This window comes from Somniosus microcephalus, chromosome 6 (assembly GCF_052327205.1).
Source record: "Somniosus microcephalus isolate GS21.2 chromosome 6, FLI_Smic_1.0, whole genome shotgun sequence".
NCBI classification, from domain to species: Eukaryota; Metazoa; Chordata; class Chondrichthyes; order Squaliformes; family Somniosidae; genus Somniosus; species Somniosus microcephalus.
Window position 1 is genome coordinate 87,176,334 of NC_140992.1, and position 21,194 is coordinate 87,197,527.

A 21,194-nucleotide genomic window follows, 5' to 3' on the forward strand; every position below is an offset into this window, starting at 1 on the left:
CTTCTCTTTTGTTCTCTCCCAGCCTGGCCTCTTAATCTATTTCATTTCCTGTGCTTCTTTAGTCTTGACAAAGGGTTTTCACCCGAAACGTTGACTCTATTTTCTCTCCACGGATGTTGCCTGGCCTGCTGAGTTTTTCCAGCATTTTCTGTTGTTAATTAGGATTAATTGTTGCCTGAGCTTTTGCATTCACAGCTCATGCACTGTGCTCACAATTCAATTGCAGTAAGCCTGGTATCACAATTAAATCATGCGTTCAGTGAAACACAATGGTTCATTCCATGGATCAATTCTAATACTTTGTGACAAATAGGCTAAATGGCACAAGTTGGAATGAGATAGTTAGATTCCAGGCTTGAAGATTTCAATACAGGAATGCTGAACGGTACCTCTTTTCACAGATGAATGCAGGCTCACAATTTGAATATAACAAGCATTTTAAGTGAGGGGTAAAGAAGGGTGCTTCCACTTGAAGCAGAAGGTATAGTTTCACTGTGGCTCACGCTAACCCGTACTCTTTATAATGTGTACGTTGTGGAAACCTCATGTGAATAGATACAACTGCAAGATTTCCATAATTTTCAAGATGTGTGGGCTCATGAAAATGGCCCACTGATAATTTAAAAAGGTCACGCACCGCAGTCTTAAATCAGAAAGGCTAATGGTCATAATGCCTGATTTGTATAATAATGAAACTACACCCAGACGCACTGTTTACTCTACTACTTAAGATTATTTGCAATTCTAAAAGGCTTATGTGCTGTAGTTCATACGCATATAAATGAGCTGGTTTTAAAGGGGCAGAGCACTTATGATTATGCTTGATATCACTAAACTAGAATTTTACAACCTTAATTCTTATTGAAAGTGTTGTACAAATTTTGCATTAAGTATGTGCAGATCATCAGAAACATTAAACACAATTAACTGGGAATGAAGTCCAAAGTTATTTAGAAATACAAATCCAGACAACACAAACACAATTGGGTTATCTTAATTTCTTTGATTGAAGTTTGGAATGCTTCTTATTTTTTTATATGCGAGTCTCTATTATGTAAATTTTGTGCATCATTGTCTTTGTGCTGTGTGGAAGTGTAAATTATGCATTTAAACATACAAACATGTAACACTTGGGAATAAAGAGGAAAGCACACAAACATACAACAGATTGGTCAAAAAGAATGTATTAACTTTTTTTTCTCTCAGCTAATAATGACTTGCATTTGGATCCTACAGATGATGCAATATGACTATTGATCTGATCTCAAAATCGACAAAGCAATGTAATGCGCCAACTTGGAGAGCTCAATTTGTGGTACTGAATGTAACCAACTGCCCCATTCAAAAATCAGAGGATGACCAAGGATGTCGCAGACCACACAAGAAAGATTTCAATATTTCATCATAAATGAAAGAAGCAAGGTTGCTGCAACAAGCTCAATATAGGCAGATAACTCAATTTTAATTCTCTGCTTTTATGTCCTATTTTTTGCCATTTTCTTTACGGATATATTTCTTATTGACAAGGTGACCCATATATACTTGGATTAAAAAAGGTGCCTTCTCTGAAAAGCCTCAGAATTGAATTAGTTAATCTAGAATTTATCAAGCTGTCAAAATTGTCAAGCCAATCTATTGTGTGATATATAAGAAAAGACACTTGTCTTGTAACCTCAAGCTAGGAAAGTATCCAATTAAAAAGCTTTGCAATGGTAGAGTGCTATCAACAAAGACAGTGCCACTCTGAAAGTTCAGCCAGCCATTTTTAGCAGGAAATCACAGTGTGTCATAAATTCCAAAATGCGTGTCGCACCAACAGACTTTGTTAAAATCAGGACAACACAAATAATTTATTTTACCGTCATGTCACAACTACATAAAAAGGAGCCTCGAGGCCCACAAGAAAACATAACAGATGGGACTAATCAAACTAAAAAATATTGCAATGTACTGAACCTGTTTACAATCTCACTTTCAGCAATTTGTTGCATCTTTTTTTCCAATCTATTCCTCACGCCCTTTCAGATGAATGACTATTAAATAAATGGTTTCATTATACAAGGAAATTGCCTGTGGGAGTGTAATTAAAGGCAGAATACCAAGGTTATTGCAGCTCTGTCTTACACATTGATGAAAACTCTTTCATGTAGTGTTAAGGTGTCAACTTTAATAACAGGATAATTACAACATTTTACAACATCCTGTAGATATGGAGGGAAGCGATATTTTCTCTGGTCTTCACTTCTAGGAACCAATTTTACATCACTTGAGGTCAGGCTGCAAGATCCTCTCATTGCTTCCCTCCACGCTGTGACAGGAAGTCCTTTATTGTCCTGAGGATGATATCAAAGCAAATTTGTGGCTCACATGGCAGAATGTGACTTAAAATTGCATCTGCTTACACGGTGTGCAGACTCTCATTAGATAACGCAACATAACAATGTATGGAATTTACAATTGGTAATGTGGCATTTTATTGAATTTATTCCACAGTGCATAACAGCAGTAACAATAAAACAACCATAAAAGAATTCAAGTTTCCACAAGATCTTCAAATTTAATGCTTTATGGGACGTTTTGTAGTGGTGTTTACATGGTACCAGTTGTTAGCAACAGCCTTAAATAAATGTTTTAATATTCACTTCATTTAATATTCACTTCCATAATGTGAAGTGTTACTATTTCCTTTCAGCAAGACTTCAAACAAATGAATTTCCAAAACATTGTGTGACAGTTCCACACCATGTTAAAGTAGCAACATAATGTTATAATTCTATTAAAAGTTATCAAGTTTTTCTCCTCCTTCATTATTTGCATCCTTCAGGTCTAATGACCTTGGTGAAGCTATGGTTATCTGCAGCTTAGCCATTCATGACAGAATCATACGCTGCTCTGAATAGGATAGTTTCCTATATATGGCTTGGTACAACAGCCACTGTATAATCCATTTTTACTTAATAACCCATAAAGATGAATCCAAGACATGGTGGCTGGTCATGGCTTACTACCTAAATAAATACAACATCCAGAAAATTTTATACAAATCTGAACACTGTTGCACACTCTCATTTTAGATAGTTTTAAAGGGTCACACCTCACCTCTTACCTTTATCTAATTTACAAAGACTGATTATATTAATTAGAGTTGCTAGGCTGCAGTTGACAATTACAAGAAAAGTGTTTCAATATTTGTACTTCAATTAGTTTAATAAAGTGACTTAATAATGGATGAGAACTTGAAATTCAATTTTACATCAATTTAAAAATACTGGGGTAGAGTTTTCGCTTTGGGTGCAATTGTTAAACCGCCACAAATTGTGCGTTTTGGGAAGTGTTTTCTATTCCTATAGTTTCTGCTCAAACTTATTTGCATATCACCGAATGTAAAATCTGCCATGAACCAACAAATTAAAGTGTAAATTTTTCCCAAAAAAATGGCTTAAAAAATATATTCCTTGCTATATTTCAGAGTGGTAACTTGGTGCAGTTTGATAAACACAGCTGAAAATGGTTTTATCACAAAAAATAAGCATTTTTAATCACAGTGTCAATCCACCACCTGTGAGTAACCCAATGTTAAATGGCTGAAAATGACTTTAAAAATATACATAACCATTTCCTAGTTATATTGGGGTACAGTAGGAACATTTAGTAAATTTAAAAAAATATATTCAAAAGCTTTTAAAAGTTCCTATTAGTGCCCTTGTGCCCAAAAGATCCAGCTCAATTTTTAGAGCCTCCTTGAAGGCCTATAAACGAGCACAATTAGTGGAAATTCCCACTGGTAATTAATTCACCCCGGGGGGGGCATGGCCAGGGCCAGCTTCTAATAATTTTTTTTGAACTAGCGCAAAAGATTGTGGAAAATCGCGTTGCACTGCACGTAATTTGCACTTAAAATACCGCAGTCTTTTGCGCCGGTTACGCGCAAATTTTGCCAAAAAAAGGCGCAACCTAGCAGAACCTCCAGGCCACTAGCTGTAAAACATCAGAAGTCTTAGAAACCACGAAGATAAACAATACTTTAAATTAAATGATCACCTCACTTTTATTCACTCAGACAATTTTTTTATTTATTTTTTTAATCGCTCTCCACTACACAGACAAATAAGACCACAGTAGAAAAACCCTACAAAGCTTTAGCCTGCCAATTGGAGAAAAAAGAACATGCCCTAGAGGTGTCAAGCTTTATTCTAATGAGATTAGTTGCTATTTTCATTTGTACACAAAAATGTCCATATGTAACCAAAACCTTGCCGTGAAAAAACATTTCATTTCTTCTATATGATAAATAAAGCCCAATTATATACAAGATTAAATACTTGTGCACATTGGTTCCAATATCTCTCGGTGATAATATCCAGTGCAGAACAGCATGGTGCTTTCTCAATGTCATGGTGCAGTCATGGGAAGAGCCGTATTATATCGATCTATTCTGTCTGACACAGGCATAGTCTGATGGAAGACTCTAGGCTACAGCCAGAAGACAAGGAAATGTCTATCCAAGTAAGAGATCAGAGGTCAAAAGTGGAGGAGACCTGTAGAAACCAATTAGCACAAGCTGAGTTGGGATAGTCACTTGAGCAATATATCTGAAAGGTTCTGAATTAGATGTGCCTTAAATTGTTATTTACTACAAGGGCAGGCAGAGACAGAGAAACAAGGGAAATAAAAAAAGAAACAGTGGGAGATACAGCCAGGGCAGGGCACTATTGTGTACCGTCTAGCAGCTCATTGTAGTGTGATGGTAACTGAGGACTGGGAGCAGGCCATCCCCTCTTCTCATGGGATTATTGAACCAAAGTGGAAAGGGGTGAAGAGAATAAATATCTTACCAAATGAATAAATAGGTATTCAACTCCTGCACAAACATCAACCTCGGAGTGCTGAATTTCTTTTGCATTGGGATGCAGTAAACAGCATTCCCATAATGTGTTATTATATTGAGCTATTGGATTACCCCAGCACTGCTTAAATGAAATTGAAGGATATGCTGCTTTATAAGGGCAGGAGCATTATGTTATGTAATGCAAAACGTTATTAGTCTGCTGCTGAAATGCGGTTCTGTGCAACATAGTGTATTCATTTACAGCCACATGGTGCACGTGCTGTGCCTTCCTTGGGGGATTCAAGGCACTTTTTCTTCTGGAGAACATCGCACTCAAGCCTACTCCTGCCCTCATTCACCATTTGTACACTTGCACTTCCAGTATGGGTCACTGAAGCAAGAACCCTGGCTAGTTTTACACTCCCTAACCGAGGAGAGATGAAACCAATTGTAGCACATCTATACACTGTCTCAACTGTGATCAGCTAACTCAGTACAGATCAACGATCAAACGCAAAACATTCCTGATCTACATGGCTCTTGAGTAGAGACATTGTGCTGGATTTTCCAGAGGCTGTCTCGAAAGCTTCACCTGCTGTCCCCAAACCTACTCAGCTTCCTGGGTCAGTGGCATTAGGTATTCATGGTGGTATTCCAGTGCCACCACCCCACCCCCCACCGAGGATAATCAGGCAGTGGCACCATCACTTCAACACCTGAAAAAGCAGGAGTAACATAAAAGGACCCACAGGGCTTCGAAGAATGGAGCAGTAGTGTGACTGAAGGCCTCAGCCCAGACCGGGACTGTAGTGGATGTACCTTTAAGAGAGAACTACTTTTACAGCTCCTGTATACTGTAGTACCGGCAATGACCACACCTGTATATAAGCCTTGAGCATGCCTCTGTACCCCCAGTCTTGAGACTACCCTACTCCAGTAAATACCTGTTGATTGTTAAGTTACAGCATCCGTGTGGTTATTGAAAAACATCATACTCTCAGAATCACAGATCTAACAGGGACCATCACTGGGTAAGCAATCAGAGGGAGAGGAGGCCATTACAAGGCCCTCCCCTTCCATTTGCTGTATGTGGGGCCATTTTCACTGCGACTCGGCCCTACTGCCATAGTACCAGGTGTACCGAGAAGTGGCAGGAACAGGGGTGATGGAAAGAAAATTACAAATAACTTTGCAGGTTTTTTTAATTAGAGAATTAGGGGGAAAAAATTGAGTCGCTCCCCCTTTGGGGCGCTAACTTCGCTACCTTTAGCACCACCGCAGCCGAAATTCATCGGTAGCGCCCCAAGAGGGAATATCGCGGCAGTATGTACCGCAGGGCCAAGCGCTGCAGCACGTCGCACCGCGGTATTGCAGGCCTTCCTCCCCTTCTTAAGGGGAGGTGCCTTGCGCAGCGCGACCCGGGGCCCAGCTGGGCCACTGGGATCGGCATGCCGGCAAAAGAGCCTGGCAATCGAGAGGTGCCGGGCTCATGAAGCGCACCCGGCAATCCCCTTTAATATTTTATTCAAGAATTTCATTTACATTGCCTTAATTATATGTTGATGATTTAAGGGTTATAAAATTACATGGTCAGAGTAGAGCCAGGCATACTGGTCCCCGCCTGATGTCTTTGTGGTTTATATGTAATAACCCAGGCACTGAAATGGACAGGGTCAGTTGTCATAACAATATTTGCAATATGAAGTATTATTTGCATGTCAAAGAAGTCCATGTATCATGTATGCACTAGTTATTAGGTCTGGAACTTGTTGAAGGTTTTCTCTACTTTACTCAGGTGGTATTGGGTTGCAGTTATATTGCAGCAAGTGGTCTGTGGAATTACCGAACAAGGACGAAAAGGTTCGGTGCATTTCTGTTTGGACATATACATACAATTCCACTCCCTGGACGGTTCATTTTTTTTTTTTTTTTTTTTTTTTTTTTTTAAATGGAAGGGGGAAGAGGACGTAGCAGCATTTACTTTCTCCTAACAGTAGAAGTGTTGAAAATAACTTTGTAAAGTGGTCAGCAGGTCAACAGACCACTTGGGCATTTTAAAGCAATGCGGCTTTGTACCCACTACAAACTGGTATGACAGCCTCCTGTAGGAGTGACTTGGAGTCAACCAGATCAGCAGCTGACTCCAGAGTTAGACTGTCACTTTCACGTCAATGCACACATGAATCCACTTTCTCTAAATAGGACAGGAGAACTGCATCCCAAGTCTGTTGTGACTGTGTAAGTTTTTTGGTGGCATAACATATTAAGTATTTTCCAAAACTCAGCTGCTCGGATCCTAACTCGCACCAAGTCCCGTTCACCCATCACCCCTGTGCTCGCTGACCTACATTGGTTCCCAGTTCAACACTGCCTCAATTTTAAAATTCTCCTCCTTATTTTCAAATCCCTCCATGGCCCCACCCCTCCCAATCTCTGTAACCTTCTCCAGCCCTACAACCTTCTGAGATCTCTACGCTCCTCCAGTTCTGACTCCTTGCGCATTCCCAATTTTCATTGCTCTACCATTGGCGGCTGTGCCTTCAGCTGCCGAGGCCCCAAGCTCTGGAATTCCCTCCTTAAACCTCTCCACCCCTCCTTTAAGTCACACCTTAAAACCTACCTCTGAGCAAGCGTTTGGTCACCAGTCCCAATATCTCTCTATGTGGCTAGGTGTTAAATTTTGTTTGATAATCACTCCTGTGAAGTGCCTTGGGATGTTTTTACTACATTAAAGGCGCTATATAAATACAAGTTGTTGTTGAAATCACTTTTTCTCAACACGACAGGATAACTGCATCCTGAGTCTGTTGTGATTGTTTAAGTTTTTTGGTAGCACTGTAAAGTAGCACCAATAAGTGTGTTTTTTTGTACTGTTGATTCTCCAGAGTACTAAGTGTCAGCCGAAGTGAACAGTATTACTTCATATAGGTGGAATAAATTGCATATTCATGTCTGAAAGATAAAGAGCATTTACCACATGCTATTTTGGGCCATGCTAACCTTTTAAAGAGGGACTCTTATTTTACAGGCAGCTCTGGATAGGCTAAGATAGATGAACCAATATTGTACACTGATGAAAAGGGGAGAGTTTTGAATATCAACATCAGAAACTGGTGCTAGAAAAAAATCAGAGGCATATACATTAATCATTTAAGTAAATTAAATAATGAAGAGTAATTAAACAATTCATACTGCATATCTGATACACACTTCGCTGATTAGTTTAATATAATTTATAATCCTTTATATAAAGAAGAAAGGAGGATTGCTGCATAGGTAATCTTATTGATTACAGCAAATACTGCTTTTGACAAGCCAAGGGATGTGATCTGAATTCATTTCCATTGACCTTGAAATCAAAGCCATGGAGAGAGAGGAAAGATGGGACTGAAATGATGAATTAAGGAATAAAATAAGCAAGATAGAAAATGATTATCTCACGTTCATCCAGTTTAGGACCATGCCCTTCGCCCATGATTGTGGAATCTAGAGGCAACTCAGGCACCTGTGATAAGAGCTGGGTCTTATTTTTAGGCACCAATCTGGAAGATGGATGTAGTGGCTTCAGTAATTCAAACCTTGGTTATCGTGTGCAATGTTCATTTTGTTTAACTTTACATATTTGTAGAGTTTTTAATGATTTCACATCTTTGTAAAACTTGTAAAGCTCATCATAAAACATGACATTTGACTTTTATGATCCACTGAAATACATGGAAGGTATAGAAGTTTAGTGTTCCTTTACAGTATATCGCCTGCCGTTCTTTCAATAATCATTGGGCTAAAATCCGAGAACTCCCTACCCAACATCATGCTCACCACACGGACTGCGGTGGTTCAAGATTAAGGCTCACCACCACCTTCTCAAGGGCAGCTTGGGATGGGCAATAAATGATGGCCTTGGTAATGACACCCATGTCCTAAGAATGAATTAAAAATAAATATATACACAATGGCCTGATACAGGAACTATTACAACAATTGGCATTTATTTTCACCTTAACGTAGAAAAACATCTCAAAGTACTTCAGAGGCAATCAAAAAAAATGGACGTTGACCCAGTGGTTGAAATTTTTAAAAATTCTTTCATGGGATGTGGGTGTCGCTGGCAAGGCCAGCATTTATTGACCATTCCCAATTGTCCTCAAGAAGGTGGTGGGGAGCTGCTTTCTTGAACCACTGCAGTCTGTGTGGTGAAGGTACTCCTACAGTGCTGTTAGGTAGGGAGTTCCAGGATTTTGACCCAGTGACATTGATGGAATGGCAATATATTTCCAAGTCTAGATGGTGTGTGACTTGGAGGGGAACTCCAGGTGATGGCGTTCCCATGCGTCTGCTGCACTTGTCCTTCTAGGCGGTAGAGGTTGCGGGTTTGGAAAGTGCTGTTGAAGAAGCCTTGGTGAGTTGCTGCAGCGCATCTTGTAGATGGTACACACTGCAGCCATGGTGTGCCGGTGGTGCAGGGAGTTAATGTTTAAGGTGGTGGATAGGGTGTCAATCAAGCAGGCTGCTTTGTCCTGGATGGCGTCGAGCTTCGAGAGTTGTTGGAACTGCACTCATCCAGTCAGGTGGAGAGTATTCCATCACACTCCTTACTTGTGCCTTGTAGATGGTGGAAAGGCTTTGGGGAGTCAGAAGGTGAGACACTCGCCGCAGAATACCCAGCCTCTGACCTACTCTTGTAGCCATAGTATTTATGTGGCTGGTCCAGAAAAGTTTCTGGATAATGGTGACCCCCCCAGGATGTTGATGGTGGGGGATTGATTAGACTCTCTCTTGTTGGAGATGGTAATTGTCTTGCACTTATGTGGCACGAATTTTACTTACCACTCATCAGCCCAAGCCTGAATGTTGTCCAGGTCTTGCTGCATGTGGGCACGAGTGGCTTCATTATTTGTGAAGTTGCAAATGGAACTGAACACACTGCAATCATTCGCGAACATCCCCACTTCTGTCCTTATGATAGAGGAAAGGTCATTGATGAAGCAGCTGAAGATGGTTGGGCATAGGCACTGCCCTCAGGAATTCCTGCAGCAATGTCTGGGGAGTGAGAGGATTGGCCGCCAACAACCACAACCATCTTCCTTTTTGCTAGGTATGACTCCAGCCAGTGGAGAGTTTTCCCCTCGATTCCCATTGACTTCAATTTTACTAGTGCTCCTTGATGTCACACTCAGTCAAATGCTGCCTTAATGTCAAGAGCAGTCACTCTCACCTCACTTCTAGAATTCAGCTCTTTTGTCCTTGTTTGAACCAAGGCTGTTATGAGGTCTGGAGCCAGTGGTCCTGGCGGAACCTAAACTGAGCATCAGTGAACAGGTTTTTAGTGAGTAAGTGTCGCTTGATAGCATGGTTGACGACACCTTCCATCACTTTGCTGATGAGAGTAGACTGATGGGGCAGTAATTGGTTGGATTGGATTTGTCTTGCTTTCTGTGGGCAGGACATACCTGGGCAATTTTGTTGGCTAGAAGAGAGTGTTGTATCTGTACTGGAACAGCTTGGCTAGAAACACAGCTAGTTCTGGAGCATAAGTTTCCAGCAAGACAGCCAAGATATTGTTGGAGACCAAAGCCTTCACTTTATCCAGTGCGCTCAGCTGTTTCTTGATATCAAGTGGTGTGAATCGAATTGGCTGAAGGCTGGCATCTGTGATGCTGGGGACCTCAGGAGGAGGCCGATATGGATCATCAACCTGGCACTTCCAGCTGAAGATGGTTGCAAACACTTCAGCCTTGCCTTTTGCACTCACATGCTGGGCTCCACCATCATTGAGGATGGGGATATTCGTGGAGCTTCCTCCTCCCGTTAGTTGTTTATTTGCCCACCACCATTCACGACTGGATGTGGCAGCTTTGATCGGATCTCAATATCTGGCCAACATTCACTAGCCTTACAGTACACTTCCTCACCTCCTGAACCCCCAAAGCCTCTCCATCTGCAAGGCTCAAGTTTGATAGAATACTCACCACTCACTTGGATGGGTGCAGCCACAACACAATTCAAGACATAGCAGCTCAACTTAACCAGTGCCCCTGCCATTGAGCTTGATATCCACTCCTTCTGTTACTATCATATTGTGGCAGCAGTATGCACTATCTTGAAGATGCACTGCAGCAATTAACTAAGGTTACTTCAATAACAACTTGTATTTATGTAGTGCCTTTAACATTGTAAAATGTCCCAAGGTGCTTCACAGAAGCATTATAAAACAAAATTCGACACTGAATCACATAAGGAGATATTAGGGCAGATGACCAAAAGCTTGGTCAAAGAGGTAGGTTTTAAAGAGCGTCTTAAAGCAGGAAAGAGAGGGAGAGAGGCAGAGGTTTAGGGAGGGAATTCCAGAGCTTAGGGCCTTGGCAGCTGAAAACAAGGGTGAGAATTTTAAAATCGAGGCGTTGCTTAACCAGACCAATTTAGGTCAGCGAGACAGGGGTGATCGGTGAGAGTTAGGATATGGGCAGTAGAGTTTTGAATGACCTCAAGTTTATGGAGGATAGAACATGGGAGGCTGGCCAGGAGTGCATTAGAATAGTCAAGTCTAGAGTTAACAAAGGCATGGATGAGGGTTTCAGAAACAAATGAGCTGAGGCAGGGATGGAGTAGGGCGATGTCATGGAGGTGGAAATCGGCGGTCTTAGTGATGGGATGGATGTGTGGTCGGAAGCTCATCCCAGTGTTAAATATGACACCAAGGTTGTAAACAGTCTTTTTCAGCATCAAACAATTGCCAGGGAGAGGGATGGAGTTAGTGGCTAGGGAATGGAGTTTGTGGCGGGGACCAAAGACGATGGCTTTGGTCTTCCCAATATTTAGTTGGAAGAAATTTCTGCTCATCCAGTACTGGAGGTCAGACAAGCAGTCTGACAATTTAGATGCACTGGAGGGGTCGAGAGAGGCGAGGTAGAGCTGTGCGTCGTCAGCGTACATGTGGAAACTGACGCGGTGTTTTTGGATGATGTCGCCAAGGGGCAACTTGTAGATGAGGAAAAGGAGGGGGCCAAGGATAGATCCTTGGGGAACACCCGAGGTAACGATGCGAGAGCAGGAAGAGAAGCCATTGCAGGTGATTCTCTGGCTACAATTAGATAGATAAGAATGGAACCAGGCGAGTGCAGTCCCACCCAGCTGGACAACAGTTGAGAAGCATTGGAGGAGGATGGTGTGGTCAACTGTTTAAGAACATAAGAAATAGGAGCAGGAGTAGGCTGTACAGCCCCTCAAGCCTGCTCTGCCATTCAATAAGATCATGGCTGATCATTGACCTCAACGCCACTCTCCCACCCGATCTCCATATCCCTCGTTTCCGCTGATCATCGCTCAACCATTGGTGGCCGTGCCTTCTGTTGCCTAGGTCCCAAGCTCTGCAATTCCCTGCCTAAACCTCTCCACCTTGCTACCTCCCATTCCTCCTTTAAGACGCTCCTTAAAACCTAACCTTTTTACCTAGCTTTTGGTCACCTGCCCTAATTTCTCTATGTGGCTCGGTGTCAAATTTTTTGTCTTTTAATACTTCTGTGAAGCGCCTTGGGATGTTTTACTACGTTAAAGGTGCTATATAAATAGAAGTTGTTGTTGCAGTAGAGTCCAAAAATCTATATCGCAGCCTTGAATGTACTCAAAGACTCAGAATCCACAGCCCTCTGGGGCAGAGAATTCCAAAGATTCACCACCCTCAGTGAATAAATTCCTCCTCATCAGTCTTAAATGGCCTACCCCTTATCCTCCTGAGACTATGCCCCCTAGTTCTAGACACTCCAGCCAGGGGAAACAACCTCTCCGCATCTACCCTGTCAATCCCCTGCAGAATCTTGTATGTTTCAATGAGATCACCTCTCATTGTTCTATACGCCAGAGAGTATAGGCCCATTCTACACAATCTCTCATCCCAGGAATCAATCTAGTGAACCTTCGTTGCACCACCTCCAAGGCAAGTATATCCTTCCTTGGATAAGGAGACCAGAACTGTGCACAGTACTCCAGGTGTGGTCTCACCAAGGCCCTGTACAATTGTAGCAAGACTTCCTTACTCTTATACTCCAACTCCCTTGCAATAAAGGCCAACATGCCATTTGCCTTCCTTATTGCTTGCTGTACCTGCAGGTTAACTTTGCGTTTCTTGCACAAGGACACCCAAATCTCTCTGAACACCAACATTTAAAAGTTTCTCACCATTTAAAAAATATTCTGTTTTTTTATTCTTCATACCAAAGTGAATAACCTCACATTTCCCTACATTATACTCCATCTGCCAACTTACTGTCCACTCACTTAGTCTATCTATATCCCTTTGCAGACGCTGTTCTCCTCACAGCTTATTGTCCCATTAGCTTTGTATTGTCAACAAACTTGGATACATTACACTTGGTCCCTTCAAAAAGGTCATTAATATAGATTGTAAATAGTGGAGGCCTCAGCACTGATCCTTGCGGCACCCCTGATCCTTGCGGCACCCCACTAGTTACAGCCTGCCATCCTGAAAAAGACCCATTTATCCCTACTCTCTATTTTTTTTGTCCATTAATCAATCCTCTATCCATGCTACTATATTACCCTTAACCCAATGAGCCCTTATCTTGTGTAATAACCTTTTATGTAGCACCTTATCGAATGCCTTTTGGAACTCCAAATATAATAGATCCACTGGTTCCCCTTTATCTACCCTGCTAGTTACATCCTCAAAAAACTCTAATAAATTTGTCAAACATGATTTCCCTTTCATAAAACCATGTTGACTCTGCCTAATCATGTCATGATTTTCTAAGTGCCCTGATACCACTTTCTTAACAATGGATTCCAGCATTTTCCAGACGACTGATGTCAGGCTAACTGGCCTATAGTTCCCGGTTTTCTCTCTCCCTCCTTTCTTGAATAGCGCTGTTACATTTGCTACTTTCCAATCCGCTGGGACTATTCTAGAATCTAGGGAATTTTGGAAGATGCATCCATTATCTCTGCAGCCACCTCTTCTAGGATGTAGGCCGTCAGGTCCAGGAGATTAATAAGAACATAACATAAGTAGGAGCAGGAGTAGGCCATACGGCCCCTCGGGCCTGCTCCGCCATTCAATAGGATCATGGCTGATCCGAATCTAGACTCACGTCCACTTCCCTGCCCTCTCCCCGTAACCCCTAATTCCCTTATCTGCTAGGAAACTGTCTATCTCCATTTTAAATTTATTTAATGTTGCAACTTCCGCAGCTCTCAGGGGGTAGCAAATTCCATAGATTCACTACCCTCTGAGTGAAGAAGTTTCTCTCCTCATCTCAGTTTTGAAAGGGCAGCCCCTTATTCTTAGATTATGCCCCCTAGTTCTAGTCTCACCCATCAGTGGAAACATCCTCACCGCATCCACCCGATCAAGCCCCTTCACAATCTTATATGTTTCGATAAGATCGCCTCTCATTCTTCTGAACTCCAATGAGTAGAGTCCCAACCTACTCAACCTTTCCTCATACGTCAACCCCCTCATCTCCGGAATCAACCGAGTGAACCTTCTCTGAACCGCCTCGAGAGCAAGTATATCTTTTCCTAAATATGGAAACCAAAACTGCACGCAGTATTCCAGGTGTGGCCTCACCAATACCCTGTATAACTGCAGCAAGACTTCCCTGTTTTTATACTCCATCCCCCTCGCAATAAAAGCCAAGATTCCATTGGCCTTCCTGATCACCTGCTGCACCTGCATACTAACTTTTTGTGTTTCATGCACCAGGACCCCCAGATCCCTTTGTACTGTAGCACTTTGCAGTTTTTCTCCATTTAGATAATAACTTGCTCTTTGATTTTTTCTGCCAAAGTGCATAACCTCACACTTTCCAACATTATATTGCATCTGCCAAATCTCTGCCCACTCACTTAGCCTGTCTATGTCCTTTTGCAGGTTTTTTATGTCCTCCTCACTCACTGCTTTCCCTCCCATCTTTGTATCATCGGCAAACTTGGATATGTTGCACTCGGTTGGCTTTTAGTCCCATTAGTTTCCTTAGTACTTTTTCTCTACTTATATTAATTATGTTAAGTTCCTCACCCTCATTAGACCTTTGGTTCCCTGCCATTTTTGGTATGCTTTTTGTGTCTTCTACTCTGAAGACAGATACAAAATATTTGTTTAACATTTCTGCCATTTCCTTATTCCCCATAATAATTTCTCCTGTCTCAGCCTCTAAGGGACCAACATTTACTTTTGCTGCTCTCTTCCTTTTTACATACTTGTAGAAGCTCTTGCAATCTGTTTATATATTTCTTGCTAGTTTTCTCATTCTATTTTTTCCCTTTTTATCAATTTTTTGGTCATCCTTTGCTGGTTTCTGAAACTCTCCCAATCCTCAAGCTTACTATTATTCTTTGCAACATTATAAGCTTCTTCTTTCAATCTAATGCTATCCTTAATTTCTTTAGTTAGCCACAAATGGATCACTTTTCCCATGGAGTTTTTGTTACTGAATGGAATGTATTTTCGTTGAGAATTATGAAATATTTCTTTAAATGCTAGCCTAGTTTCAAAGGCTGCAGACAAGTCGAGGAGGGATAGTTTACCTTTGTCACAATCACATCAAAGTCACAAATTACATCCTATAAGAGCCATTTCGGTACTGTGGCAGACACGCAAACATGATTGGAGGGATTCAAACATCAAAAGCAGCTGTCTACCTTATGGTTACTAAATACTAAGTCCAAGAGCATCAACATCACCTCGAAGTTCCCCTCAGATTTACACGTTATTCTGACCTGGATATATAGCACTGTTCCTTCATTGTCACTGGGTCAATATCCAGGAGCATCATTAGTCCAAGGACTGCAGCCATTCAAGGAGATGGGATGTGCAATAAATGAGGCCTTGTCAGTGCCAGTCACATCCCTGGAAGAAATAAAGAAGAATTACCCAATTTCAAACTATGCTGCCAGCCAGAAGTGCAGGTGCCACTTTAAGAAGCTATCAGTATGTTTCTGCTGCTGCCTGGAAAATCCTGACTTTGGCACTGCCAGTCTATGACACAAATAGCACTGGGGGCACACAGGCTTATTTTAAAGAGAGGAACAGTCGAAAACCTGAGCAAGTCCCTTCCGTGTGTTGGCAGCATGGAATGCATGGGCAAAATTGCACTTGTACTGCCATTGCTTCAGGAGTGGAAGTTCAGTCCCTACATGCTTTTTTATCTGTATAGGTATAGAACATAATATACAGAATATTGGCTGCATTCAGGGAAGAAAAGCCTCATGGTCTTCATATAAACCTAAACTATGTGATTGATTCATATCCTTAGAATAGAATCAGCCAGGATTGAAATAATGTAAATTTTATTAAATTACATGTAATGGTGTAGATTTAATTATCTTCAGGGATCTGGGAGAAACTTTTCTTTTTGAAAATTTGATCACTAGTAATTCAGGAGATTAAATTGGAGAAAAAAATGTAGGTGCGAGCTTGATGGGCTGTTTCTCAGTCGACACTCTCAAACTTTCATATTTTCCTTGATTGGGAGTTTGAATATGGGTTTGTCCAAGTGGAGGGTGGACTCTGCTTATCCGGAAACATGAATAGTATTTTTTTTTGTAAATCTCTCAACTGATCATTTGTTTTATAATCTTGTAGTCTCTGCTGACAATTGTTGGACTCAAATGCTGTGTGTGGGCTGTTCTGTAACACTAGGATAAACAGAATAAATTTGTCTCAGTAATTCCAGAGTGTAATTATGAGCAGGAGTGCGGGGAGTGAAGGAGATTAATGTAGCATCATTATCCTTTCTCCTTCAGAAGTACGTAATATGACAAAATTCAAGCACATTATCCAACTCATTCAATCTTATCCATATTTCTATTTCCCTTCCCCCCACCCCTCCCAGTCTTCACTACTCCTCTCTTGAAAGCACAAACTCATACTGGTGTTATGGTTGTTTTGGTTCCTAAATGCTAGCTGATCTCTCGTACATGACCCAAGTAGCTACTCTTCACGAGTGCGATGTTAACCTTCTCAGGTTCAGTGGCGTCAGTCGATGCCATAAGCAGGCAGAGTCTCTTACTTTTATGGGCGTTGACTCATACTATCCTACATTTACTTGTACACTAGTGGAGACTCGAAGGAACAACAAACTGAACCGGAGAGCGCGAGGTCCTTTGCTCATGCAGCTCCTCAATCTCTCTCCAGGCAGAATGAGTTAAACTAGAAGAGTTGAAACTTGAATTGAATTATTAAGAGGTTTTATTCCACAATAAGGTGAACTATACAGACCAAATAGATATGATCAGAGTCACTTAGTTCAATCGAGTTATAACTTATTTTCTTGTGACGATATGGAATAAAGAGCGCACGGCACTACTGCCATTCTGGTGGGTCTCTATTTAAAATACCACAATCTCTCTAAATACTGTCCTACAGCCTAGGGCACAACCTCTCTTCCCCATAGTCTCCACTCTTTTCCACAGCACTTGACTATCCAACTGACTTTTTGGTCTCTGGGTTCAGAAGTGTCAGCTTTTAGTCAAGACTGTACCTCCCTTCCCTCCCTCCAGCGTGGAATCTACCAGCCTAGCTTAGCAATGATCCCCACTGAGTTCAATGAATAGGGCTGTCGCAGTGAGAGTGGCTGTGGACAGTTGCTGGAATGTCAAACTAAGTTTCATTTTCTGCAGGATGTTTCTGTTTCAGATGAGTCATCTGAATCTAATACACACCTGCCAGTCCTGTTGTCTGAAGAATTCTAGACAGAGTAGATAGAGAGTCGAGAACCAGAGGACACAGATTTAAGGTGATTGACAGAAGAACCAAAGGCGACAGGAGGGAAAACTTTTTTACGCAGCGAGTGGTTAGGATCTGGAATGCACTGCCTGAAAGGGTGGTGGAAGCAGATTAAATCATGGCTTTCAAAAGGGAATTGGATAAATACCTGAAGGAAAAAAATTTGCAGGGCTTTGGGGAAAGGGCGGGGGAGTGGGACTAGCTGAAGTACTCTTGCAGAGAGCCGGCATGGGCTTGACGGGTCGAATGGCCTCCTTCTGTGCTGTAACCATTCTATGATTCTATAATTCAGCACATTTAAGAGGCTTTAACTTAAAAAGCACATTGTAAAATAACTCGAGAGATTCTTGCCATGGAGAAAGTGTCAAAGAATCCAGATACATGACAACATGGTGAGCCTGGATGGTGAGTCCCAGCAGATTACAAGATGGTGAGGACATCTCCACTGTCCCAATATTTGCACACAAAGACTTTTCAGCAATAGTTACTGGATATAGTTTAGCAAATGATACCGGGCAATACATATAGCAACTGAACTATAGAGGCAGCTGTCACATTTAGAATTCTGCTATACCACTGTACTATGTTATAAATTCATTTCAGCATTCATTTTGGGACCCTCAGCGTTTCCAAAGAAGCAAACACTTGTGAAAATAATGATGAGGATTTTGAGCTTTTGCTGCTGTTGAACTGCTGGTTACGATTCTGTGGTTTTGTTCATATCCCTTTATCCAAATAGTTTCTGCCCAATTGAATCCAGCGGAGTCCTCTTATTATCATACCAAACCTGTCAGCCACATTTCTGGCTTTAAGTGGTCCATGACATTAAGCAGCATTCTAAAAACAAATGAAGAGGGGTGGAACCAGAACTGAAAAATCAAGTAAAGAGAAAAGTAATCAACACAATGAGAAGCAGATGTATGACAAGGAGCTCAAATGAGGGAATAATGAAGCAGAAAGTGTACATTTATTGTTGGTTTTAAAATACCAAGAACTATTTTATCATGAGGGGACGCAGAGTGCAAAAAAAGACTGTGTGACATTAAAACCTAATTAAATGCATAATCTTGAGTTAATTACTGCTATCATATTAGGGCTTCATTTATTTTTCAGAAACAATTTATTTTGCTGTCTCAGACTGTCTTTACCTCACAGTAGCAGATCTGATATACAACAATGAAAGCTTATGAAAGAAAGACTTGCATTTATATAGCGCCTTTCACAACCACCAGACGTCTCAAAGCGCTTTACAACCAATTATGTACTTTTTTTTTTGAAGTGGAGTCACTGTTGTAATGTGGGAACAGTTACATTTATATTTGTCACCAATAACACATCAAACATACAACATAATACACTGCTGTACTATTCTTCAGAGGTGGCAAGCACCAAAGTTGATGGTTTCCACTCATACCTCTGAGGGCAAAGTCGATTTCACAACTTTTGGGGTTTTGTGCTAGACATTTTGTTGGCTTCAGTGCCACCAGTCACTCTCATAAGCAGACCTCATTTCCCCTGCAATCTAGAGTGCACCTTTTACTGCCCAATATCTGGTTAAACAAAAGCATCATCCAGATGTTAACTATAATTATAGTTCTCCTCTGTTTAACAAAAACAGACTGAAAGGCACTCTATTGAGAGAAGGCATAGCTTCAAACCAAACATTGCTGCTGAGGACAGTCAATTTCCTAAACTCCAGTATGCAAAAATAATAAAGATGCCACTTTGGTTATCTGCCCAGGCATAGATTTACTTTCCAGCTGAGCTATTCTAAAGCTAGCTGATTAAGACTTCATGTTGCTGCCTGGTAGGGCACAGTTTGGAGAGAGAGAGAGAGAGAGAGAGAGAGAGAAACCCTTGAGATCAGTGGCTTGGTCCACCAGGTCAATCAAAGTCGCCACACCGATTGAAGTGCTTCTCCTTTGGTGAGGACCTATGAGGCTCCCAACTGTCGACCCCAACCAAGCTCCTGGCTGTGCAACTGGAAATGAAATGATGTCTTCAGTAAGTGCTGAAAAGGAACTACAGTATTTAGCACAATGGTGTGAAATGAGATTGTACAAAAGGAGATTGTAACAAAACAATCCCCGCTTTGTTTACTAATCAACATTTCAAATCATTATCGTTGAGCGGCGTGCCGGGCAGCTGACTTGAGAAAAGATGCTGCATGCAGCCAAGGGAGGTAACCTTTTATAAATTGACACTAACATTGCAGAAATATTATAAATTAAACCATTCAGTTCAGACAATACAGGTAAAATCCAATTCATTACAGTTGCCATCATCAATCGGTTTAAATGCAGTTGGTGTGGCAGGTGCAGACAGACAGCAAAGGAGTATAGCTAACACCAGGGTGAGTCATCAATCCGTAATTCTGTCTGCAGAGGGAGTGAAGCATTTGGTTTTAGCATTGCTTTCTTGTACAGAATGTTCCTGGCAACGGAGAGTTGCAAGACCACAATGTGCAAAAGTGTTTTGATAACTTTCTTTAAAAAAAAATACTCCAATCAATTTATCTGGTGCCTTTCATACTGAAAAACATTCCAACATGGTTCGTAGGAGGAAGAGGAAAAGAAGCTATTTTAAGTTTTTTTTTAAAGGCAGTAGGGAGGTAGAGGCAGAGTGTGTTGGGGAGGTAGTTCCAGAAAACATGGCTGAAGGCTGTGCCAATAACAGTGAAGGGGGGGTGTGGGGGCGGGGTGTTGGTGATGCATAGCAGGCAATAGATCAGGGGTCAAGAAGGCATAGGAGGGCATGAAAGGTTGGAGAAGGTTGCAGAGGTAATGCGGGGTTTGTAGATGTGGATTTTAAATTTAAGATAACGGGAAAAAGAAGCTACTGCAAGTTTTGCATGATTTGGAATTTATTTACACTAGAGATCATGGGGGGAATTTTAACCCCAAAAATGGGTGGGTTTGGTTCGGGTGGGAAGTAAAAATGTAAGAAATCTCAAACCCAATTCTAACCCACCCACTTCCAGCTTTAACAGACGTGGGTGGGATGGGAAACCCAACAGCTAAAAGGAGACGAGGATTCCTGCAAGGAACGGGCAAGTGCTTTTCCAGCACTGCTTGTGGGCCTGGAGGAGCAGAAGTGTCCCCCCCCCACCCCGGCATCCCAAGCAAACCTGTCAACCAATAATAGTGATCAAAACGACCCACTGTCCCTTCCCGATCTGATGCCCTCCATGTTCCACAATCTGCTCCCGGCCCTCCCTATTTCCTCCATGGGCCCACCGCCCTCCCGCAATCTTCTCCGTTCCTTCCCCGATCTCTTCAGCCCCTTCTGCAATTTTCTCCCCTCATCCCCTCCAATCTCTCTGCCACCGCCCCCTCCCCCACAAAAAAAACAATCCCCCACTCAATCTGGCTGGCTGCAGCTGGGAAATGGAGCCCAAAAAATGCTGATCAGGTCCTGCTGTTAAATTCAGCAGGACCCGAGGGAAACCCGTTCTTCTGGGTTTCCCAAACGCGAAACTGCATCCCCACCCCCCTCCACCTGCCCATTAATATCAGGGCCCAAGAGTCTGGCAAGGAAGGTATTGGAAAATTAAATCTATAGATGCCAAAAATGTGGATAAGGATTCAGCAGCAATGGGAGTAAGATAGGGCGGAGGTGAGCAAT

The 21,194-nt window shown here is 41.8% G+C and overlaps 1 long non-coding RNA gene across 4 annotated transcripts in view; it reads right to left on the reverse strand.

Moving 5' to 3' along the window:
• Positions 1 to 247: 247 nt before the first annotated feature.
• Positions 248 to 21,194, reverse strand: part of LOC147115863 (uncharacterized) — a 31,521-nt gene continuing 10,574 nt past the window's right edge. The window contains exons 2-4 of one of the 4 annotated variants that reach the window (XR_015078696.1): positions 15,485 to 15,692; positions 7,829 to 7,944; positions 248 to 2,333 (exon numbers count right to left, since the gene is read on the reverse strand). This is a non-coding gene — a long non-coding RNA (uncharacterized LOC147115863). The remainder of the gene's footprint in view (positions 2,334 to 7,828; positions 7,945 to 15,484; positions 15,693 to 21,194) is intronic. The other 3 variants (XR_015078699.1, XR_015078698.1, XR_015078697.1) reach the window with 3 other exon arrangements.